Source organism: Pongo pygmaeus, chromosome 11 (assembly GCF_028885625.2).
Source record: "Pongo pygmaeus isolate AG05252 chromosome 11, NHGRI_mPonPyg2-v2.0_pri, whole genome shotgun sequence".
Taxonomy (NCBI): Eukaryota; Metazoa; Chordata; class Mammalia; order Primates; family Hominidae; genus Pongo; species Pongo pygmaeus.
This window is the reverse complement of record NC_072384.2, coordinates 96,546,456-96,572,585: the sequence shown is the minus strand read 5'-3', so window position 1 is coordinate 96,572,585 and position 26,130 is coordinate 96,546,456. Positions and strand designations below refer to the sequence as shown.

General features: G+C 39.1%; 1 protein-coding gene across 4 annotated transcripts in view; it reads left to right on the top strand.

The window, feature by feature from the left end:
- Positions 1–26,130, top strand: part of HECW2 (HECT, C2 and WW domain containing E3 ubiquitin protein ligase 2) — a 397,525-nt gene that overhangs the window by 35,708 nt on the left and 335,687 nt on the right. The window contains exons 1-2 of one of the 4 annotated variants that reach the window (XM_063647765.1): positions 3,585–3,705; positions 4,895–5,099. The exons of the other annotated variants lie outside the window; for them this stretch is intronic. The gene's annotated coding sequence lies outside the window, so the exon portion shown is untranslated. Of the gene's footprint in view, positions 1–3,584; positions 3,706–4,894; positions 5,100–26,130 lie in introns of those variants that run through there. 4 annotated transcript variants of the gene reach the window in all.

The following is a 26,130-nucleotide window of genomic DNA, read 5'->3' as shown; positions in this document are numbered from 1 at the left end:
TGGGGATTATAATGGTACCTATTCCATAGGTTTAGTGTCTACCTCATAGAATAAATAAAGTATTAATAATATATGTGAAATGTTTAGTATATAGTGCTTGGCATGCCATAAGCATATTTTATAATCGTGTTAAGTATTATTAATTTTTTGCTATTGGTTTCTCTCTGCTTACAAAACAGAAATTTTCATTGTAGAAAATGTAAAATAAAACATAGAAAAAAAATCACATAAATGCTCTACCTAATAACAGATACTGACATTTTAGTACATCTTCCCAGCCTTCTGTTTCCCTACATGCATATATTTTACATAAGCAAATCAAAATTGTAGTAGTTTTAAACTTGCGTTTTTCACTCATTATATTAGCAGTATTTTCCCATGAAATATTATCACATGATTTTAGTGTCATTTTATTTTGCTTATGTCCTAAAACTTGTTTTCTCTATTGTTAGATATTTGTGTTGTTTTCAGTCTTTCATTAGTTATTAGTAACTCTCCAGTGAATTTTTTTTCCCCTTGGGCTGAGTTGGAAGAGGAATTGCTGGATTAAAAGCTGTATACACTTTTGTGCACATTGCAAAAACTGTCTTTCAGGGAAGTTCTACAAATTTATATTCACACTTGGAATATATGAAATTTGGTGCTTACTCCTTCTGACACTGGGACATGATACTTTTTTTTTTTTTTTGAGATGGAGTTTTGCTCTTGTTGCCCAGGCTGGAGTGCAATGGCGCGATCTTGGCTCACTGCAGCCTCCGCCCCCCAGGTTCAACAATTCTCCTGCCTCAACCTGCCAAGTAGCAGGGATTACAGGAATGTGCCACCACGCCCTGCTAATTTTGTATTTTTAGTAGAAATGGGGTTTCACCATGTTGGTCAGGCTGGTCTCGAACTCCTGACCTCAGGTGATCTGCCCACCTCGGGCTCCCAAAGTGCTGGGATTACAGACCTGAGTCACTGCACCCTGCCAGACATAATTTTTAAAAAGTCTCAATTTAATCGGTTAAAAAATACCATTTTTATGTAAAATTTAAAAATTTTCTACTGATATTGAACTTTTTATGTTCAGAAACTCTATTATTCTATATGAGTTTGCTTATCTATGTCCTTTGAACATTTTGTGGGAGTTAGTTATTTATAGAAATCTCTAATTTTTAAGGTATCAACTCTTAATCAGGAATACTGCAAGTATTTTTCCATAGTTTTCAATTTGCCTTTTAAGTTTGTTCACAATATTTTTGATAGAGATTTTTAGTTTTTGGTAGTCACATGTAACAGTTTCTTTTTCTTCATTGTTTCTGCCTCTGTGTTATGCTTAGGATATCTATTTCTACTCCAAGATTACACCATCGTCTGCGTTTTAGTTCATTTCTTCATCCACGTACTTTAATCCCACAGATGTTCATTGAATGTCTCTTATATGGCAGGGCTAAGACAATTGTCAGGCAAAAAGTATATACTTACACGTTTGGAGCTTCAGTCTGGTAGGAAATTGACCTTAATAAGGACACGATGCTAAGTGAAATATGCCAGGCACAGAAAGAGAAATACTGCATAATCTCACTTATAAATGGGATCTAAAGAAAGTCAACTCATAGAAACAAAGAGTAGAAGGGTCGGGAATGGGAGAAAGTGGGAGATATTGGTCAAAGGGTACACACTTCTAGTTATAAGATGAATGCATTCTGGAGACTTACTGTACAGCATGGTGACTATAGTGAATAATAATATATTGTATACTTGAAATTTGCTAAGAGAGTAGATCTTACATATTCTTGCCACAAAAAAACAAGGTAATTATGTGAGGTGATGGACATGCTAATTGGCTTGATTTTGGTAATCATTTCATAATGCATACATATATCAAAACATCGCATACTCTTTAAATATACAAAATTTTCATTTGTCAATTATACCTCAGTGAAGCTGCAGAAAGAAGAAAATAGGCCTTAATTTCTTTTAAATTTGCACAAATAAAATTAAAACTGTGCTAAGTATTATGAAGGAGAGGTAAATAGTAAAATAAAAATGTCTACTGAGGTTAACTGACCTGCTTGGGGAGGTCTGGGAGGGATTTCCAGTGGAAGTGGCCTTGATGGAAGATTGTAGTTGAATCACATAAGGAGGTGGTGGAGGAAGGCATTTCAGGCTTGGCAGATGCCATTGTGGCTGAAGCACAGAGATCAAGCAAGATAAAGCAGGATTATGTCAAGAAATGGCTGGAAAGGAATTTTGAAGCTAGACCTTGTGGGGACTTGTAAGTCTTGTTATGGATTTTGATACTTTGTTGTAAGAGTGATGGAAAACCACTAATGCCATTTAAGGAGGATGCTCAAAGTAGGTGATATGATGCTGTCTTTTCTTTTTAAACAATACTTAACTCTTTAATTCTTTTGAAGTTTATTTTTTGGGGCCTACAAATATTTTTTTCCAAGCAGTTAAAGTCACTGTACCTTTTGTTGAAAAATTTTTTCTTTTCCCATTTTTCTGAAGTGTACTCTTATCATAAAGTAAAATTTTATATATCACTTGTGTCTTTTATGCAGCAAGATGTTTTGATAGGACCTATGTGCTATGATCTGAGTGTTTGTGTCCCCCCACCACCAATTCATATGTTGAAACCTAACCTGCAGTGTGATGGTATTAGGAGGTGGCCTTTGGCAGGTGATTAGGTCATGACAATGGAGCCCTCATGAATAGGATTAGCACCCTTACAAAACAGGCCCCACATAGCTGCCTTGTCCCTTCCACCACATAAGGACACACCAAGAAGGAGCTCTGAATCAGAAAGGAGCCCTCACCAGACACCAAATCTGCCTGCTTGATCTTGGACTTGATCTTGCACCTCCCCACCTCCATAATGATGATAAATACATTTCTGTTGCTAATAATCTACCCAGTTTATGGTATTTGTTATAGCAGTCCAAACAGAAAAAAAATTGCTTGTTTTTTCTTCCTTATTTAGTCTTACTTCAGTGGAATCTGTTCATTCCTATTGTAGGCCATATTTATCCTTATTCTCGGTGTCTGTATTTTGGGCGACCTTGAAGGTTTAACAATCCCCCTTTGGCCTTTTAAACTAGAGGGCAGAGTGTTGTGCACAGTCTGGACCCAACTGTGTTTTATCTTGGCTTTTATTGGCTGTGGATCTGTTGTCCAGTGCAGGGATTTTTTGGTCTCTTGTTCAGGTCTTTTTGTGAGGGCGGGAATTGATTCTGTAATGATGTGAAAACATAAGTATTTTGCAAGCCAACAATTTTGCACACTGCAGAGCCTACTGCTCTTTGTTCTTCTAGGCTAAACTTCTCCGATGATTGACTTACAGATCAAAGCTCCAGACCAATGTTGCATGCCGGAAGATGAAGCTGGTGGAAATTAAAGTGGAATTGGAACAAGAAAAGACTTACTGAGAGAAACGGACAGTTCTCAGTGATTTTAGAAAGCAGGTTAAGGGTGTAGTTTGCTCCCCTTTGTGTCCAAAGCCCAGTTTCTGGGAGGTGGGGCACATATTTTGGCTAGGTGGAGGAAATTCTGCTGTTTGACCATCCTCCTCATTCTTTGATTAAGGTCTCAGGGCTTCAACTGAGTTTGAGTTTTACTAACATTTAGTTAGTAGATGTTTCTTCAGTTTTTTCATAGATCATTGAGCCATTTGTCAAGATTCCAGGACTGTGAAAACATCAATAAGATGATGAGCCAGTGAGCGTAAGTCACAAGTTGTTTTTTGCCATCGTAATTAAAAAATCTTTTTAAGAAAAGCCCTCCAGCCCTATCCTAGATATCAGGGAGCTACCCTCCCTGGCAAACAACCTCTTGGCTTCTGTGCCACTTGGGGCTGTATTATTTTGTTTGAGTGAGATGTCAAGTTTACTGACTGAAGAGTTTTTTATTGGTTAGGTGGAAGTGACACTAGCACATAAATATATTTTGAGGCTTGTGTGGATTGGATATTACTGATGGCTCAAGTTGATGGTGTTTTAGGTTAAAAACTTACCTAGTATGTGGAACATCAGTTTGATTCAGTATAAAATTCTATAAGAAGCTTTCTTTGGTTTAGTGAGCCACTGGCCTGAAGACTTCTCCAGACTGTTGTTCCGCAAATCAGAGTTTAAATGCAGATGTCTCCTAGACCAACAAATTGCTGCAATTTTCTACCATGTTTTCTTGGTCACCGCTTCATCCTGCTGAGGAGCCTGATGGCAGTGGGGTAGTGGCTGGAAGTATAATTTTGTTGAAGGGTGTAAGGCAAACACTTATTACCATTTGTAATGCTCTGCTTACTTGCTTATTATCTGTCTCCTCAGTAGTCTCTAAGCAGTGGCATGCATATCTGTTTTATTCTCTACTGTGTGCCCAGGGTCTAGCACAGTATCTGGTGCTCCATGTATATTTGATGAATGAACGAATGAACTTGAAAGAGTCTCAGTACCAAGTACCCACAGGTTACAGGGAAGTTATAGACAAGTTTTTGCCTTTATTGGTTAACCTGCAACTTTAGTTAACTTGGTTCCAAAACCTCTTCAGATGTAGTAGAATTACTACATGTAATGCATGCTGTTGGGTGGAATTCAAACAAAATGGTGTTTCTGAAGAAGAGCAATTGCATGTGAAATACATTTTCTTGTGACTAGCAAAAATAATTTATTAGCCTCTAGCTTATTTAAATTTGATTCCTAGAAAGCAGTTATAGTAAAACACAAAAGCCTGTGAGAAAAGATGGGATATTTTTCCCTTTGGCCCTACTCGCCCACCGTTTCTGGGGCTTGGGGCACAGTCATCTCCCTTTGGGGCCTTATCCAGGTTAGGTAATGGAAACATGTTTCCTCGGGTGGGATGGAGATTTGGAGACTTTCTGGGTTCTACAGTTATGCTGAGAGGGACTTTATTTTGCTAGAGACTTCCTTAATGCCGGAGACATTTTGAGGCCAGATCTGGAAGTTCCTTTCCCTGATTCACTGAAGAGGAAGGATTCACCCTCTCACTGCCATTCTGGCCTCTACCCTTTCCGTGGAAGGAAAATCTAATGGAACCAAATGGTGGAGATGCTTGACCAGCCACAAAGAAAGAATGAGAGGAAGCCTCAGGCTCAGGAAGAGGAGGTAAGACACTTAAGGAACCATAGGGAGAGGGGGAGACAAAGGACTTCCTTTTGTCTCTCAAGGTGATTATGTGAAGAGTTGAGCTGGTGATTTAGGGAACAATAAAAGAACTGTTTTGTACCATGCTCCTGACTCTGCACTTTATCTTTTAATAGTAAGGCTTCTTTGCTAATGGACTATGAATATATCTCTGTTTTCTCTGAAGATGGAGGCTAGGTCATCTTCTGTGAGTGAGACAGATAAAGGCTGTGTGGAAATTTTGAGGAGAATGGGGAAAGTAAGAAATAGTTGTTATGAAAGTGGACCAGAAAGCTGCCGGGAGAAAACTTAGAAGGATTTCCAGGCAGCCAAGGGTCTAAGGGTCACTTTGTTGGGAGAATATAAACGTTTTCTCACACAAACCTAATTGGTCAGCTGCACAGCCTTTAAGAAGCTTTCTTTGACCATAAAGCTTTAAGTTTGATTTACAACTTAAATATCTCTCCCTGGTACTCTTATGTCAACTTGGCCATGCATTATAATTCTTATCATTTTGGGTTGAAATATTAGTTCCCTGCATCTCTCTTTGCAAAGACAGGTCATGCCTTGTTTCCTCTTTACCTGTAGGACCTAGTCCTGTGGCACTGTCTTAATAGGCTCTGGGTAATGTTTGAATTAACCTAGATAAGTAGAGAAGGGTGAGAAGTGATTCAGGATGGTATGTTGTCATGAAGGCTGAGGAAGTGATAGTTGACAGTAAGAAATGCTAGGAAAATAAAATGAAGAAGTACTGCATATGAAGGAAGTCAGCTGATGACCTTGGAGAGGAGAGCTCCAGGCAAATTTGGATCCTGAAGACAGATTGCAGAGGCCTATGAAAAGAATGCATGACTGAATATTATTGTTTCCTCAAAATTTAGTGTAATTTTCAATTCATATTGATTCTCTTTCAAATCAGGGAATAATTATTGTACATCTAAGCTTAAAAGAAATTAATAGTCATGTTTACCATTTAAACGAAGTTATCAGATACTATATTTAGATGACCTGAAACTGCAGAGATGTTAAATCTTTCTTTATGTAGTATGCGCAGGGAAACATTATATTATACCCGTATAAAGAAGCATGTTAAATCCAGACATTTGTATATTTTGAATTATCATCTGGAATAGAGTTTTAGAGTAAACAGAAGCCAAGTTCTGCTAGGTTGCGTCTATGAATATCAGTCTTTCCATTTTCTAGAGTGGAGTGATTCAAAATAGTTGTGTTATCTACGGACTGTCACTTTTTAACAATAGCTTGACTTTTTTTGGTCTTTTAAGGTCTCATACAAATGTTTGCAAAAAAGAGTATTTACTTACTATTTCTTTTCACTTAACTTTTTCCTGCCCGTGTCCTTGGCTGTAAGTGTGTTTGTGTTTCTTCCTAATAAAATGAAGTGGGTGTGTCTCTTAGCTGTTTTCATTGTGAAACTTTTATTCTTTTGGTCCCTGAAGTATTGCATTTCTTTGGCTTCTTCTAAACTTATGTAGCCTATGGAGCTATTTATTTGGTCTATTGTGATGGAGATGAGAGGAACATTTGGATTTCATTTAACTTCTTAGTTGCCTTTGGAGGCAATGGAATTTTTACTGGATAAAAAGACAAACACTTAGATTTCATCCTAATTGGAAGTTTGAGTGTTTGGCACTGTCTTGTGTACATGCTAGCAATAAGGCATGAAAGGTTTAAAATCTTTATTGATCTTATTAGAAATTCTTTTTTATATTAATTTTCTTGGTTGTAACTAAGGTTCTTCCAGTTGACTGTATTTGGTCTTAAGCTATAACAGACTGCTAAGGCAGAAGATAAGAATTGGATGTTCTCGTCGATCATGTATACATCTTCCTGAAAGAGATTATTTAAATAGATGCCTAATAAATTATAGTATATTCTTACAATAGAATTCTATTTTGCCATTTAAAATGACACTGTAAGGAAAAATTTATTGCCACAAGGTGGTCTCTGCAATATATTTTTAAGGCAATAAAGGTAGTCACAAAATAGCATTTATAACATGTTCTCATTTTTGTTGTCCATTTACCTGTGTATTTATGAATGGAAAAGAAAGTCTGGAAGGATATATGGTAAAATGTCTCTGAGTATTAGAAATAAGGGTGGCTTTCACTTTATTCCTAATAACATTTATAGAGACTAAAAAGCAATAGTAATTTTAAAAGGAAAAGCTGTTTTCTTAAAGAATTTTCAATGAAAATTTCATGTTTCTTAATTTTTTTTTTTTTTACTTAGCTCATTTCTACTTCATAGAGATATATCTGGAATGACAGGGAAAACAACTTCCCAACTGTGATTCATTTTGTAGAGGAGTCACATCACTGTTCGAACTTGTATTTAAATTACAATCAGAAAATACAGCTCATCATCAGGACTAGGAAATGAAGTCTGGATGGAGACTTCTAAGCAGGAATTAGAGTCCAAGCTTAGAATATGAAGTGAAAGAGAGTCAGTCAGTCTACCTTTATATGGCTGGTAGATAAGTTAACCAAACTAGTGTCCGATTCCAGCCTGTGTAGGCAAGGTCAGAGCACTGAGGAGACTTCAAGTTGAATTGATCAAGAAGCAAATATTCTCTGTTGAAAATCCAACAAGAATTGGTCAAGCCTCTAAAGTCAGCACAGTCTGGCAGGTTACATTGAAGATTCTGTGTTCCTCAGTGAAGCTTGTCAGCCAGACCCTGCAAGTGCCTGTCCCCTTCAACCACTGAATCATGCCCTCTTTCACCTGTACCTTGCCATTTACACACTTTGGGAGAAAGGGTCTATGGGCCAGTTCAGTTTAGAATATTATAGCATTGCCTGAAACATATCAGGTCGATTGGTAAATATACTTTGCTATGAGTATCATTTCTTTTTCAGTTTTTCTGGGAAAATATCTGTGGAGGCATTGCTGAAGAAAATTGCTTGTATTATAATCTGTCTATGTAGGAGCTTTAAACAAAAAGTGATTTTGTAAGATAAAAACTATAAAAAGTCATTTGTGGTCATAGTAGTTTCAATGTGTAGATATAACTTTGATGTAGACATTGAAGGATGTGGGGATGTTAAAAAAAAAAAAAAAAAAAAAGCAAGACTGGCAGATATCAGAAAATATAGTGTTGACCAGCTAAGTTGGATTTAGGTTAATGGAATAGTCTTTGAAACCATTTAAAAATGTAATTACGTGGATGAATCTTACAAACATCTTGAGTGAAAGAAGACTCTAAATAATGTATTACAATATCGTTCCACTCACATGCAGTTCAAAAACCAAACTGTATTATGTTTGGGATACATTTAAAAGTGGTAAAACCATGAAGGAAAGAAAAGAAGTCATTTTCCTTAAAATAACGACAGTGAGACCTCCTGGAGGAGGGAGGGGAGTGTGACCAGGAAAGGGCATACAGGGGTCCCAGACTGCTGACCGTGCTCTATTTTTTGACCTGGATTGCAGTTATGCAGGTGTTTCCTTTATAATTATTTGTTATGCTGTAGATTGATGTCTTAGCATTTTCCAAATCTGTTATATTTTCCAATAAAAAGGCTTTTAAGAGGATAAAATAACTATCATAGTGAATACCTACTATTTGGTCTGAGATGTAAAGGGTTTCTAAGTTTGTGGGGTTGGATTGTGTCCCCCGCAAAGTTCATATGTTGAAGTGCCAATTCCTTGCACCTTGGAATGTGACCTTAGCTGGAGATAGGTTCGTTAAAGAGGTAATTAAGTTAAAAGGAGGTCATTAGGGTGGGCCCTAATCCAGTATAACTGGTGTCCTTATAAAAAGGGGAAATATGGGCAGAAGGACATGCACAGAGGGAAGACTATGTGAGCAGACATAGGAGAAAGACCGCCACCTATAAGCCAAGGTGAGGGAAGAACAGATCCTTCCCTCACAGCCCCAAGAAGGAACCAACCCTGCCAACACCTTGACTGTGGGCTTCCAGCCTCCAGAACTGTGGGAAAATACATTTCTGTTGTTTAAGCCACCCAGGCTGTGGTATTTCTTATGGCAGTCCCAATAAAGTAACAGTTCAGAAGACTGACAAACATTTTATCTTTTAATCAGTGGCTTTACTTATTACAATGACCTGTTTTGGGGTTTTTCAAAGTAGAGTGGGGCAGCTACCTTTCCCATGTGACTCAGGAATTTCTAATTAAAGTGACTGAAGGCTGGGAGCAAGGATGTAGTTTATCCTCAAGTCATCCAGCTTTTGTTTAATATAATAGTTATCTATCTTTCAGAGCCTTGACTATTTTTTTGGTGTTTTTTTTTCTTTTCTTTTTGTAAGCATCTGTATTATGTAAGATTAGTGGATTTCTTTTTTCTTTTTCTTTTTCTTCTTTTCTTTCTTTTTTTTTTTTTGCAATGGAGTCTCGCTCTGTCACCCAGGCTGGAGTGCACTGGCGAGATCTCGGCCCACTGCAACCTCCACCTCCCCGATTCAAGCAATTCTCCTGCCTCAGCCTCCTGAGTAGCTGGGATTACAGGCAGGCAACCACCACAGTCTGTCTAATTTTTGTATTTTTGGTAGAGATAGGGTTTCACCATATTGGCCAGGCTGGTCCTGAAGTCCTGACCTCAAGTGATCCACCCACCTTAGCCTCCCAAAGTGCTGGGATTACAGGTGTGACCCACTGTGCCTGGCCCATAGTGGATTTCTTACTGGTGTTACTTAAGCAATGAGTTGCATTTGGATTAAAATCATCCAGGCTATGAAGAAGACCTCACTGGAATTCCCTCAGGTGATGAGAGTTGCCCAGAGAAGAGGTCCCCCAAGTGATGTTTTACAATATGATTCCACTCAGTTGCCCCTCAGTTGCTGGTATAGAGATGAGTTTCCTCACTGACTGTGAAGCTGGATATGATCATGTGATGAAATCTAGCCAATGGGGGAAAATCTAGCCGTTTCTCTTTCTTCCTTCCTGCTGACTGGGAGATGGTGAGACTTCAAACAGCCACCTGGAAGTAGAAGTGGAAGCCCTTCCTGTGTATTGCTTACCTCTTGACTGTTAAATGTGAAACATAAATATTGCTTCTGTTCAGGCCACCTTACTTCTTGGTTTCTGTGTGGTGGCACCTGAATCTATATCCACAACTAATACACACCACTAGTTAGAGGTAGGTGAAAACCGTAGTCTCCTATCAATGCCCCCACCCTCAGACGTGAAGGCAAATCTTCATTTGTAAGAGGACACAAAAGTACACCTACAACCTATTTTGTAAGTTTGATAGAGTCTATGACACTGCCCTTTTAGGTGTTCCTTGCATTGTTTAAGAGGTTCACTTGGGGCAAATATGAAGTTTTTATATTATAAAGGCAGGATTCAGTTAAACTTACAGTTGGCCTTGGACAGCCAGAATCTTCCATCTAAATTGTGCCTGAGTGCAGTATCCCTCCTAGGGTCCTGTTCTTGAGTCCAGCCTTCTGAACATGCTAGGTTATAGCCCATCATGGAATGCTGGGGTGCCCCTGAAGTATTTCTAGTCAATTCACAAGTCTTGAATATCTTAGATTTTAACAGTAAAAACCCATTTCTACATTTCTGATATCCATTTTGATAACTGAGAACCTCAGCTCTGTACTAGAGGTAAAGATAGCTGAAAACTTTAAGAGACAGTAGCCGTCTCTTAATGTGGCCCTTTTATTAACTGAGTCTTCATACTGTATTGTAGAGGAAGTTTCAGGTCACATAACAGTGGCTGTCATACTTTCCTGATGCTTACTTCAGCTTCTTTCTGTGTCTTTTCCTTCTCCTCTTTCTCTGCAGTTGTATATGCTCCTTTCTCCCTTGTGTCCTCATAGCTTTTGCTTATTCTTGGCCTCTTCTGCTTTAGAGTTTCAGTTTTTACTTTTTCTTTTTTTTGCTGTCCTTCTCCTATATGACAGTTCTCTCTGTATGAGTTGCATTCAAATGCACTGCAAAAGAATCTTGTTGTGTTGCCTAATCACTGTTCAGTACAGTTTATCACCTATGGGGTTGAGCTGTCATGCCTGCCACCTTGAAGGCCAATGGTCTTTCTCTTGCCCAGTCCAGAGCTGAAACCTTTAGGTAGGTCAAGCACCAACCCCGGATCCAGATAGTTGTAGCCAGGGTTGCAGGATACATTTTGCAAAGGTTGAAAACTTGTGTACCATAAACTGTTTCTTAAAGGGAAGTCACACACCAGATTTCTAAGACTTCTCTCCAATACCTTCCTTGATGCTTGAAACCAAACAATGACATAAAAGCCACAAGCCAGATATTCTGGTAAAATTCTGACAAGTTTAGTTAGTTAAATCCATTCGACTAATGTTTACAGAGCATCTGCTAGACACTGTGCTAGACTAGTCATGAAATCATCTGAAGTCTAGTAGGGGAGACGTGTAAACAAATGATGACAAAGGTTTGAGGAGAGAACTACTTGCTTCTCTTTGTGGCTTGGGTTAATTAAGACAAGAAGCTGGGAAGTGGCACTAAGGGGAGGTCCTCAAAGAATCTAACCACAGACAGGATTTGTGCCTATAAGGAAGAAATCTTCATTTGCATAAAAGGTAGCTGTAATAGGAGATAAATTTGCAAACTTGCACTTTTGTCCTGTGAATTTCTTATAGTGGTGAGCATAAACAACTCCTTGTGTTCGAAATAATGTGGGTTTAAAGAACTCACCTTTATTAAAGTATGAGTGATGTGTTCTCCATAATTGAAAATGTCATCAAAGATACAGTCAAAGATATATACTTGGAAACTATTGAGTGTGTCATTTTGCTACTGTAAGTGATTTTTTGATGCCAGAATTCACTGGAATGAGTTCATTGCATTTAATTAGGAGGAATTGAGTTCTCTTGGGCAACATAGAATTTTATAATCTATTAAGTGGTTTTCAATTACTCTCAGTACTTGGGACCAAGTGATGCATCCTCTTAAGAACTTGGGAACAGGGGAAATGTGATTGCTTTCTGAGAGTTAACTTTTAAAGTTATTGTATAATGGAGCAGAGACAGAATGACTTACAGGCCTGCCAGAACTGATTGAATGTAAGAGCATGGTTTCAGAGAGACTGTGTTAGTGGCAGGTGCGCTTGGTTAGGTGTCAGAGCAAGATGCCTGAGGATGATCCCTGGCATGCCCTGGTGTAAATGCTTTCAACTAATGCTTATTAAATATTCAAGTCATATTACAAGCTCTCCTTAGCCAATTCCATTTTCCCTATCAAAACTCTCATCTATTAATCAGGACTTTTTGTTTGCAAGAGATAGATACAAAACCACCTTGAAGTGGCTTAAGTAAAAAGGGAATTCATTGCTTCTTATAAATGAAAAGTTCAGGAGGTACCTTGGTCTCGGGCACGGCTTGACTCTGATGTAAAGTGATGTTGTCGGGCTGTGGCTGTCTCCATTTCTTCCTTCTGCTCTCCCGTTGGGCTTTGTTTTCAGTCAATGCTCTCTCTTTGATATGGCCCTCAGTGTGTTCCAGCTCATATCCTTACCCTTTAGCAATCCAACTAATTATTGAGGAGTTTCAGCCTTGAGACTGGCCAGTCCTGGGACATGTGCCCACCCAACCATCTAAACTATAAGTTCTCATCATGGGTGATGAGTGGTTCCCAGAAGTAAAATTTCGTGATATTGTAAGATGGAATAGATTTGAATAGGCAGACATTGCAGGTTTCCTCTGTCACTCTATTATTTGACTTCCACGTGATGAGCTTACAGGAAGCAGAGTTTTCCCTGTCAATGAATACATTGGCATTCTTTATGTTTGGGTATGTGTGATCACACTTACACACACATCCACACGCCCACTCACATGTAGATCTTATGAGTTTCACTAAAGTGAGCTTGCCCTTGAGAGGGGTCTACTCAGAATGTGGCAACTCATGGGGTTCCTAAGCTTCCCTGGCTAAGAAGCAAAATCTGAACTTGAGCAAAACAAGGTATGAGATTCAAGGTCCTGCGGGGCCTTTTTTCCTTTGCTGTTCCCTGTTCCCCCAGCCCCTGTCTTTACTGTTGAATTCCCACACAGATGACCACATTGTGTGTGTGGTATGCCAGTTTTTAAAAAGGGCATGGCAACAGGAAGATGGAATTGCCACAACTGATTGGACCTGTCATCTGGCCAGCTTTGTGTTTAATAGAAATACACTCCAGAGACCTGTGATTTGACTTGCTGTCTGAGAAGTAGCACCATTATTTATCCCATTCCTACATCGTGCTATGCAAATGACTTGGCTTGAAATTCATTTCTCAGAAATGGTGGTACCTGTGGAATTGTGAGGTAGTTTTGCAACAGTGGGCTGAGACTTTCCAGTGCCCCTCAACTGGATTGGTTACAGCAATCAGGCGTTGGGGAGTCACAGGTGTACGCTGTGAAAGGGGAGGGGATGGCTGTTCAGGTCTTGACTGTCCGTCTCTCCCCTTCCTTTCCCTTTCACACTGAGGGACTCATGTTTCTTAGCTCGAGGACAAATGGGACCTCATTAACCACTCTAGCCTGCCTTTCAGGGGCTCATGAGGCTGAGGAAGGGGAGCCAGCTTGAGTTGGGCACTTGGTCCTGCTAGAGGCTGGGCTGGAGGCCTGCCATCCCACAGAGGCCTGTGTGGGGCCTTTGGATAAGAGCAAGGCCACACTTCCGGTCTTGATCTGAGTGGAGCTGTGTCAATTCTTCTGAGGAAAACTGGTTACTCTCCTTAATGCTGGCAGTAGTTTTTATAGTGCCTGCTTTGAGAGCTGCTTGAGTTAGTCACTTTGCCTCCTTCATCTTTGTATCCCCTTTACCTAGCAGAGTCCTGGAATGTGGAAACATGGTGCTGCCTGATGGGTACATGAACTGAATGCCCTGAGAATGCTGCCTAAGGCTCTCTAGATATTTTATTACCAATTTACCTGTCTTTCTAAGAAAAGTTCCTGGCTGGGTGCAATGGCTCACACCTGTAATCCCAGCACTTTGGGAGGCCGAGGAGGGCAGATCACGAGGTCTGGAATTCAAGACCAGCCTGCCTAGGATGGTGAAATCCCGTCTCTACTAAAAATACAAAAAATTAGCTGGGCGTGGTGGCACGTGCCTGTAATGCCAGCTACTCGGGAGGCTGAGGCAGGAGAATTGCTTGAACCCAGCAGGCGGAAGTTGCAGTGAGCCAAGATTGCGCCACTGCACTCCAGCGTGGGCGACAGAGCGAGACTCCAGCTCAAAAGAAAAAAAAAATAAAAAAAGAACAGTTTTTAAACCATGCCTTAGAATATGAACAGCAGCACACAAAGGTTGATTACATACTAAGAAGGGTGGCAATATTAAAGTTAAATTTTTGTAATTACCTCTGCATCTGCACATCTATAATAAGATCAATAATTTAACATTTGTGTATGGCATTTTATATTGAGTATATAATTATATGCACATTTACAAATACATTAAAAATACATTATATTTCCAGATTTGTCTTTCTGGATAGGACTTTAAAATGTATCTTGAATGTTCTACACACAGAACTTTTTTTTTTTTTTACGAAAAACAAATTTATATATATATTTATATATATTAAAATATATATATTTCTAATTCTGAGAAGTTATAGGCATCTAAATATCTTCACTTGTAGATTTGTATTTAACTGAACTACTGAACCACTGATGTCTAAAATATTTTCTGACTATAGCAATATTTGATTACTACGTAGAATCTGGAAAATATGAAAAGGCATAAAGAAAAAATAAAAATCACTGAAATGCTACCTCCCAGTGATAGCAACTGCTAATATTTGACAAACTTACTGTTGTCCTTTTTTCCTTTGTGTGTGTGTGTGTGTGTGTGTGTGTGTGTATTACAACTGAATTTTGAGGCCTGATTTTGTATATATTAGATATATATAATACCTATATATCATTAATATATAAATATATAATATATATAATATATAGCTATCTAGATCTATAGATATATATTACATATATTAGATATACCTATATATAGATATATATTAGATATGTAATACCTATATTTTATTAGATGTATATTAGATATTAGATATAGATATATATAGATATATATAGATATGTCTTTGTGCATCCATGTATCTAGATATATTTATATATATGTACATATATATCTTTGTATCCTACATTATTTATATAGGATACATTTGTATCCTATTTTATTTTCATACCCACCTGCTTGTATACATGGACTGTCCCTAGAAGGAAACAGAAGAATCTGTTAACAGTGGTTGCTTCTGGGGAGAGGAATGGGTGGCTGACAGAAAAGGGTGTAAGGGAGACTTTTCAATATTTACCATCTTATTGCCTTTGAATGTTGTGCCACATGCATATGTTACTTTTTCTAAAAATATGAATAAACTATCTAAAAATTATGCTATGAGCAATTTCCCATGTCAGTAGGAACTTTTTCAGAACATGAGTTTTAACCGCTGCTTATTTTTCTTAATGTTTATTTTTCATGTCATTTGGTTTTCCAGTGTTGGATTTGCCTTTCTCTATGTCCAGTGTGGTTTAATTCTAGTTCTTTTGTTCTTCTCTCTTGTTTACCGTACTTTTAAAAATTTGTGCCTTTGTCTTTTTTTTTTTTTTTTTTTGTGTGTGTGTGTGAGACAGAGTCTCACTCTGTCGCCCAGGCTGGAATGCAGTGGCCAGATCTCAGCTCATTGCAACCTTCGCTTCATGGGTTCAAGCAGTTCTCCTGCCTGAGCCTCCTGAGTAGCTGGGACTACAGGTGCATGCCACCACGTTTGACTAATTTTTGTATTTTTTTTAGTAGAGAAGGGGTTTCACCATATTGGCCAGACTGGTCTCGAACTCCTGACCTCGTGATCCGCCCACCTCAGCCTCCCAAAGTGCTGGGATTACAGGCGTGAGCCACCGCGCCCGGCACCTTTGTCTTTTTCTATGTTACATTCCATTTCTTTTGTTTGTCCTGCTATTTATATATTTACCAAATATAGAAGTAAAATTTCTTTTATTCTGCAATTATTCCTTTAGATAGTTCTTGCATACTATTGAAAATGTTGAACATTTTTCTGAAAAAATCTTCAGGTGTTGGAAGGAGTTTGTTTTTAAGAGATAGAGTCCTTTCTGGTTTCTGGGACTTGTAGTTTTGGAATGAAAGCAAAACAAACAAACAAACAAACAAAAACCTTTAAATGTTTTCTTATAGGGATCTTTAAATGTAACCAATTAAAGCAGAGAATCATGAAAGGTGATTGAATTATTCCTTATGCACACTTACCAATCTTTTGATATAAAACTGAGGTCTTCTCTTTGAGTCTGCATCTGCTCATTTGAGTTCCTCTGGGCTTTCTTGCAGAAGCCATACCCATAAGCCTTCCTCCATGCTTTCCTCATTAGTAAAAGGACTTAAAGGCTCTTGGGAGGCAATCTGAGATAAGATTTCTTCTAGAATTTTAAGATTTCTCCCAATCCTCTAGCCATTCTGAATTTGACAGAAGTATTTTTAGTTACCTGCCTTTTACTAAACCTTTCCAGAGCATCTAACTTGGTTTCCATAGATATAATCACTTTTTCTTTTCCTCTCAAATTTTTTGTGGTTTACATAATATTAAATTATACAATTAAATTATATAATATTAATTATGTTACATACCTATATAATTACAATAACAAGTAGAGCTGGCATAAAGAGGTTTGTTAACAAATACGGTTGGCTTTTGGGGGCAGCCAACTCAGCTGATAGGTACAGAGGTGCACAGGCAGTCTGCAGAGCCGCTCCCAGGAGGTCCAGTGGGCATCACTCAGCATATCTTATGGAGGAAATGTAGAGCATTGGCTATTTGGGTGGTTGGTTAGTGAAGGTTAACTTGGATGAGGTTGATAAGGGAATTTGTAGTATAAAGATACTGATTGATGGAAGGGCACATTGATGGATGGCTTTATGTTCAGTCTCTTGGCAAGATGCTACATTTACAAGTTTGCTTTGTTTTTTCTTTCTAGTTCCTGATAATCACATTCTCTGTCATCAGTAAATGGGATGAACAGTCATTTCTTTGTATGATTAACCTATGGAGAAAGTGTAGTGATTAAAAATATTGTGCTTCCTCATAGTGACTCCTATTCATTGTTTTAGAAAAAATATATGGTAAAAGAAGATAATGTTTGAAATTTAGATTCCTAACCAGGTGCAGTGGCTCATGCTTATAAACCCAGCGCTTTGAAGTAGGAGGATTGCTTGAGGCCAGGAGTTCAAGACCAGCCTGGGCAACATCGTGAGACCCCGTCTTTACAAAAACATTAAAAAATTAGCCGGGCATGGTGTTGTACTCTTGTAGTCTCAGCTACTTGGGAGGCTGAAGCAGGAGGATACTTGAGCCAGAAGTTCAAGATGACAGTGAACTGTGAGCTATGATCTCGCCACTGCACTCTAGCCTAGGTGACAGAGTGAGAACCTGTCTCTAAAAATAAAAATAAAAAAAAGAAAGAAAAATAAATTATATTCCTTAAACACAAATACCCCTTTCTTACTTGATTATTAAATTCTGATCAATGTCATTGACATTAACAGATTTCTCTAGGGGAGTAATTTAAAGATTGATAAGTAAGTCATTAATAAGTAGAACAACTACTTGCTCTTTCAGTTTTTAAAAGTTTAAAGGAGTAACAGTCATGATGATAAAATATTTATTTAAAAAATTTTAATCTTTTTTCCCCCAAAAATTGTTTTGAGGGAAAAGTACAAAACATTTGCAGTACAATGTTTATAGTCACAAGTTGTAGTGAATGAATTCCCAAAAATATAGTACAACTCAAGTTGACTTATCTTGTTACATTAAAAAGCCTACTTCTGTCAAAGTAGTTCAGACAGTACATACATAATGCTCCAGCTGTACCTACATATAAACAAAGTGACTGCTCATTCATCCGCTGTCCTGAATAGCTTGGGAAACATTCCTACCTTTTTACATGAGAAAAACAAAACAAAAGGTAGTGTCAGTTTTGGAATTCTCTGTAATTAAATAAGGCATATTCATGTACCACATATCCTTGCAGTGCTCAGAGGTAGCCTCTTCAGTTTATATTTTTTAAAAGTGGTAAAATTCCTTTCCTTTTGTGCTATTGAACTTATATTCAGATTCTCTCAAGCACTAATAAACAAAATACTTATTTGATTGAGGAAGATTTAAGGCAAGTTCAAGCCCTTCCAAAGGGACTCTCATGTGAGACTACTTGTACACGTAAAAGTATTTGTTTTCTTTTTTTTCTTTTTTTTTTTGAGACGGAGTCTTGCTCTGTTGCTCAGGCTGGAGTGCAGTGGCTGGATCTTGGCTCACTGCAAGCTCCGCCTCCCAGATTCATGCCATTCTCCTGCCTCAGCCTCCTGAGTAGCTGGTACCACAGGTGCCTGCCACCACACCCGGCCAATTTTTTGTATTTTTTTAGTAGAGACAGGGTTTCACCGTGTTAGCCAGGATGGTCTACATCTCCTGACCTTATGATCCATCCACCTCGGCCTCCCGAAGTGCTGGGATTACAGGCATGAGCCACTGCGTCCGGCCCACATAAAAGTATTTGTTTATTGACTAACATTTTACGGAAAGTTGTCACACGTTTCCTGACATGTAAGCTTTAACATTTCCTGTGAGGAAAGATGGGAGGGAAGAGTTCCCTCATTTCATAGGTTTGTAAAAATGAGCCTGAGAGGTTAAGTCATTTGCCCGAGATCCTACAGGGACTGAGCGCCCCAGACAAGAACTTAGGGGAGTGTTCAGAGTTTCTCCACCAAACTATCTTTAGTCTCGGCTTAAGACTCCAGGGCACTTCTGGACTTCTGCCACTATTCATGCCTTTTGGGCAATAGTTCCTTACTTTTAGGACTAAAAAAGTTGAATTGAGTCTTCCCTTTCAGACCACCACTTCTCGCTGTTGGAAGCACTTGGTATCTTTTTTCAGGGATATTTAGGAAACCCTTTATTTTTTCCACTTTCAAAGAGTACTTGAGCTCCGAGGAAACTGCTGTGGTGGTACGTTGATTGGTAGAGAGGAGGCGGCTGGTTCCTAGGTGACTGCTAAGCTTTTATTGCTGGTGAGTTTTGATGAGCAGCCTGCCAGCTGGCCTTTCTCTCTTATCACTGGAGCTGTCCTTCATATAAAATGAAGGTACCTGGGAGAAAAACTTGTACGAGCAAAAGCAAAATTGTCAGAACATGTTAGCTCATGAGACTGTTATAGTTTTTTTAAACTGAAAGTTTTTAATAAGACAAGTCATTTTTTTCTTACATACTGAAGGCTGTGTATAGAGGGGCACTGGTTAAGTCTGGGACTAACCAAACTCCAGGGTGGCTTCCCTGATACAAGACTAATCTAAGCTGCCATCCTAAATCTCCCAAAAATGTACTGTGGGACAGGAGTGTAAAGAACTTTCCCAAAACCTCTCTGAGGACTGCTAAGTGCGGGATACCTTTTACGCTGCCAGAATGAATGTAGGGCTGCTGCGCCGGCTAGCATATTACCCTTTTTACTGCCCTCACCGCAGTTCAGTGTTTGCCAAAGTGTGATCCAGAACTGCTTGTATCACAGAATCTCTTGGGGCAGGGCCTGGCGTTCTTAATTTTAAACAAGCTCTCCAAGTGCTCAGTGACACTCTAAAAATTGACAGCCACTGGCTCCTTTATCACCTTCCTTGTTTGTCTTTATCAGAAAAAGTGGAGGATATGCCTCAGGTCAAATTGTTTTGTGGAAGGAGGTGGAGAGGTTACAGGGGAGCAATCTTTGTAAGGTAGAGAAACGATGGAGGTACTTGACTGTCTCTGTCGGACTCCTTCGTCTTTCTGTTAAGTACGAGTGTTACAGGACAGGGGTCCCGATCCAGACACCAACAGAGGGTTCTTGGATCTCCCACAAGGAAGAATTCAGGGCAAGTCCACAGTGCAGAGTAAAAGCAAATTTATTAAGAAAGTACAGTGGTGAAAGGACAGCTACTCCATAGACAGAATAGGAGGTTCCCTAGCTACAATGCTGGTATATATGGGGAGATGGGCTCTGTTACAAGGGTTTGTGATAAAGGATTAATTTCCTCAATTACTATATTTTGCAAGAATCAATATTATTATCTTCAAAGAAAAATTAGGAATGCCTTTGTTCTCCAGATATCAGGATATCTGGACACTCTCAAGTCTGGGTCTGTTTAGTAAACATTATTAATTTGTTCCCTTAACCATAAACATCTAGAGGCTAGGAATGCCTGACTTTCTGAGAATGCAGCCCAGCAAGTCTCAGCCTCATTTTCCTAGCCCTCACTCAAGATGGAGTTGCTCTGGTTCGAATGCCTCTGACACCAGTACCGTTCAGCCACACCTCAGCCTCTCCTGTTCTCCATCCTGGTTCATGCTGTCCCTGGTTTTCTAGACATGTTTTCATAATTATAATCATCTGTGCCCTGTCTGGTCTGCTTGGCAGGCCAAGAGCTTTGCTGCCTCCTGATCTCCAGCTTCAATTGAATTAGAAACGTTTTGAACGTAGCTCGCCGGTCTCTGGGTTGGATGTTTAAATTCCTCTTGGATCTATTGGCTACCATCGCGAGGCTTTCCATCTTCCCACCTCCCACCCTGTCCCCATACATGGACAGCACATTCTCAGTTTCCACACAGGTTTCCCCAGTATCGCTTTGTCAGTTTTCTGTTTATGTCTAGGAGCACATTTTCCTGGAAACTTTATTGTAGTGTTTAGATGTTCAGGTTCTTCCACCAAAGCTCATTCACCCCATATGGAACTGAATTGTTCTTTCCTAGGAGCAGGAGGCCTGAGATATGGAGGGAGAAGGAAGAAGAATAGCTTTCTTCCTTCTTCCTAGGATGGAAATGATTTTAGGCAAAATTGAACAGAAAGGAATTGGTTTTCGCCCCTGCTTTTTTTTTTTTTTTAACTAATTTCGTCTTTCCTGGCCTCCTATGTTTGAGATTAGGTGATTAAGCTGTGAGATGTGGGTGATTTGTGTCCCTAGTGAATTTGGGGAGCTCTGGACTTGCTTAGTTACAGTGGCTGCTGTCTTTCATCCAACACAAGCACCGATGCAGCCATCAAAGATCAAATGAGTTGCAGTGGCCTTCTAACTTGGTGTATTGATGTTCAGTTTGAGTAGCACAGTGGCCATTTAGCAGATTAATGATGGGAGTAACTGACTCTGTGGCTCTCAGCCCCTAGTCCAGAGAGTTGGATTATGTGCTCCTGAAGATTATTTGCTGTGTGACTTTTTGAGATTTATAATCTCCTTTTTTCCTTCAAGCTGGAGGTTAGTCCTGGGAGGGGGTCTAGGAACAAAATGGCAGACTCTAGTGGTTATCAGGAACAAAAGTTTTTTTAAATTGCTTCTTCGCTTGTCAGTAGAGGAATTTTTAAGGTTGGTGGGAGCAGAGATACATAGGCAGCAGGAGTTTTGTGAGGCTGAGCATGCCAACTTTTAGTATCTGTGGGCTTTAGACACATCCTCTGGAAAGCAAGTGTCCACTGACATTTCTGATCTTTCCAGCCCTCTCATGTGGTCCAGTGGCCTTTACAGTAGTCCCTTATGCAGAATACTCTCACAGCTGTTACAGTTCGGAGTGGCAAACCATGCACCTAGGTGTACCGAGAAAACTAATGAACTCAGAAGTTCTTTAAAGCCAGAGGGTCCCATCCCATGAGTTTTATAGGAGCATCAAAGTGTTTACAGATCAGGTTACTGGTTCATGAGATCTATTAATCATCGGCTTGTTCAGTGTGTCCTTCATGCCCACCCTTGGCCATTTAGAAAAATTGGTATTTATTTTCCAAAAGTTTTTAGGAAGTCATATAAGTACTAAGTGCACACATTACCTTTCCAGGTTGTTCTAAAGTGCTCCCAAATTATTTAGCCTCTATCAACCATTTTTTCCTCTCTGTGGTTCTTTGATAGATGTTAGAGTGGAAAGCAATCTGATTGTATTTTTCATAGTCTAGTGATCCTCCTGGAGGTAGATTTTTTTTAACACATAATACTTGTTAACTCAGATCTCGAATTGATGACATCTCAGGCAATGTATCATAACAAAATGAGCCATTTCAAACATTCTAGACAAACGTGAAGGGACAGCATAAAATAATTTATGGCAGTTCGTCCCTGGAGTCTCTTCTTCTAAACTGTTTCTGCTTTCTCTATTTTTGCTAGTTTTGAACTCATAGCACCTCTGCATTTCCAAGGTGACTGTGATGATTTGGGATCGATGAGGAGAGGGTAAGGCAGAGAATATCCAGGACTGTTATGTACATATTTAGGGTCGACTGTGCCACAGACATTAGACCCAGAAAGGTATGTGGTAAGCAGATAAGGGATTTTGATGCAGCATTCTCACTTACAGGATCTAAGTGCAGTGTGCTTGAGCCTTATAATTAAATTGCCTTATAATTTGCGTTTAGCAAGTCTCTTATCTTTTAATATGTTATCCAAGGCATTATACCAAACTCACCACTCTAACCGTTGCACGTAAATTTGATGTGGTATGGTATTACATGTTTAACATTGAGGTATTTGGAATCTTGTCCTTTCCTATACATTATGTTTAAAGTGGCGCTTAAGAAATAACAAAACTAGCGTGGTAAACAGGCTGCAGTTCTCACAGTGGTGGCAAGGATCCACCCACATCTAGTTTAGTACTGATCTTGATTTTGTGTTTCTTCATTTGGAGTCTTTGCCAGCTTTGTGAATACAGCACTGATTTTCACAAACTGGGAAATCTATTTTTCTCTCTTATGGGAGTGTTGTGAGAAATGAAACTGATGAAGCTTTAAGTATGAGTTTTTAGGGGCTAGCGTTTTTAGCAGTTGAAGGAGAGTGGGGTTTTTTTTTTTTTTGTTATATTGACAATTTGTTTTCTTCCTCGTCATTTTGTTGTGCAAATTGGTATAGACTGAAGGGGACATACATTAGTTGGGGAGTTAGCCACTTTGTTAAGTTAGTATTTGCTGTTTCAAAAATTTCTCCATTAAGATGTGGGGAACTAAGTGGCAATTGAAATAGGATTTGATTTTGGTATCTTGGACTTGCAGTGAGATGTCTACCCTACCCTGCTCATTCTAGTCAGCCACACCCTGCCAGGTGAAGCCACTGGAGTAGGCAAAGCAAGCAGCATCTTGTTTCACAGCAGAGACTGACAATGGAAGTGCTTTCTGAGGCCGGGGCAGGTGATTGTGTTAAGCAGGTTCTTGGGAGCTACTTTTAGCTCTTTGAAAAATTTATATCTCAAAGCCCCAGCTCTCCCTCCTGCGTCACAGCAGCTGGCCTACATTTACCAGAATATGCAGACTCTCTTCTGGTATTTATGGGAGATGGAGTGAAGCATCAGAGACTAGAAGAAGATTCAGCTATCATTTCAACCCTGTTCTCATTTCTGAGGCTGAAAAGATTCTTCCGTGCTCCTTAGGCTGTATATTATTTAAAGAGGAGAAAAGTAACAAATTCCTCCCTAGTGTTTCACACTCACTGAATTGAGATCTCAGAGTGCGTTGCTACTAATAATTTATACCTGTTTATTAATGCTGACTTATGAGCAGTTTAGTGCATGAGGCAGGGAAGGGCTACATAGTTTAAGAACAAAGTAGAGTAAAGATTTTTTTTTTTCCTGCACAAAAACAGGAGGCCCTGACACACACTGAAGACTCATTTACAGTGAGAGTGAAGCTTTCCTGTGGTCAGGAAATACTTCTGTGAAATAGAACTATAAATACCCGATCTTGTAAAGGATGCTAAAGTTATACATACTACTTTCAAATTGTCTGATCTCATTTAGTTTGGACACAAAGTTGGGACTTCTTAGCAGATACATATTATCAGTGAAAGCAAATGAAATCGGGATTCTGGGAATAGTGTGCAACAGTAAATCAGGGAGCAGCAACAGAAAAACAAATCAAATCCCCAGCCCAGCTGACAGCTCATGAACAGTATCAAAGTAGCAGATGCGCTAGGTAAGGTGGTTCATAGCAATGAGGGTATAAATTATGTACAATAATTATTTTCCAGAAGGCTAGTATTATATTTTAGTCCCAAGCAAAATTTGGTTTCTTGTTCTTGATACAAAGCGAAATGGAAGCAGTTGTAAAGCTTTCTTCTTACACACTTAATTAAATTCTCGAGTGTAGCATTGACCTTATAACTGTTTTATAGTGAGATAAGTTGAGCCAGAAAAAAGTCAGGCTAGTTTAAGGTGACAGTAACAGAGCTTCTTGTCTAGTTAAACACATTGTTAATGGGAAATAAAGAATGAAATTACACCTATATATTCCTTTTCCAGTGTCATGGACAAGGATACATATGATTTTGCTGAGATTAAGGAATAGAAGCTCTTCCATCCTGCAGCCTGCAAACTGAAGGGGAAGGCAGGAGGGTGGAGAAAGAATTGAGAATTAGATAAAAGATACCCACACACACAAAAAAAAGATGAGTAGTCTCTTGGCTGTTGTGATTCAAAATAATTTAAAGGGCAAGTTTCATTTGTGGTGGTTGAGGTTGCTTCCTGTTATGGAAGGGGCTCTATCCCACGTCAATGATAAACATTTTTATGCTAGAAACTTTACACTGGAAATAGATAGAGGTCATTGGTTGCTAATTCGTAATCAACATAGGGATCTTTGCTACAGTTTCTCTACAGAGGTTAAGATTACCTGTTTGAACATTTTCATAACATTATAATTTATAAGTTCACCAAAAGATCAGCTGGCCAATTCCTGGTTACCACAAATAATTAAAACATAGTAGCTAAGCATCTGTTTTGGTCTTAAAACAAACATGGCTAAGATGCAATTGCAATCTTATTTAAGGTAAGAATAGTAAGGGGACATTCAGTTGGTTCCCACACCAGAAAAATTACATGGTATGCACCTAAAAATATTAATATGATAGCTGAAGAAACTGTATGTTATCTGACTTTCTTCAACTTCCTTCCCCAAATATTTTGAATGTATTTTCTTAATAAGATATCTTGGGGAGCAGCCTAGACAGAAGAGTTCACTGAGCCATGCTAAGTTATGCCAAATTAGTCTGTCCCTCCTCCTTCTCCTCTTTTCCCCACCTCTTTGCTCTCCTTCTCCTTACTAGTGTTACTATAAGTAAAATAAAATAATATAAGCAATAAATATAGATGATAGCAAGGTAGTTGATAAGATCTCTCCAGAGGTCATTGTAGCCAGTGTGGTGGAATGTGCCCTGGAAGATGGTAATTTTTTTTTAAATATTAACTTTTATTCCCTATTACACATACTATTTTTTAAATTATTATACTTTAAGTTCTAGGGTACATGTGCAAAATGTGCAGTTTTATTACATAGGTATACATGTGCTATGGTGTTTTGATGCACCCATCAACCCATCACCTACATTAGGTATTTCTCCTAATGCTGTCCCTCCCCTAGACCCCCATCCCCCAACAGGCCCCGGTATGTGATGTTCCCCTGCCTGTGTCCACATATTCTCCTTGTTCAACTCCCACTTACGAGTGAGAATATGTGGTGTTTGGTTTTCTGTTCTTGTGATAGTTTGCTGAGAATAATGGTTGTCCCTCCCCTAGACCCCCATCCCCCGACAGGCCCCGGTATGTGATGTTCCCCTGCCTGTGTCCACATGTTCTCCTTGTTCAACTCCCACTTATGAGTGAGAATATGTGGTGTTTGGTTTTCTGTTCTTGTGATAGTTTGCTGAGAATAATGGTTTCCAGCTTCATCCATGTCCCTGCAAAGGACATGAACTCATCCTTTTTTATGGCTGCATAGTATTCCGTGGTGTATATGTGCCACATTTTCTTTATCCAGTCTATCATTGATGGACATTTGGATTGGTTCCAAGTCTTTGCAATTGTGAATAGTGCTGCAATAAACATACATATGCATGTGCCTTTATAGTAGAATGATTTATAATCCTTTGGGTATATACCCAGTAATGGGATTGCTGGGCCAAATGGTATTTCTAGTTTTAGATCCTTGAGGAATCGCCACACCGGGAAGATCGTAATGTTAGATGCCAGTTGTGTGCAGGGCACATTGCTAGGTGCTGCCAGTGCAGCGATAAACAA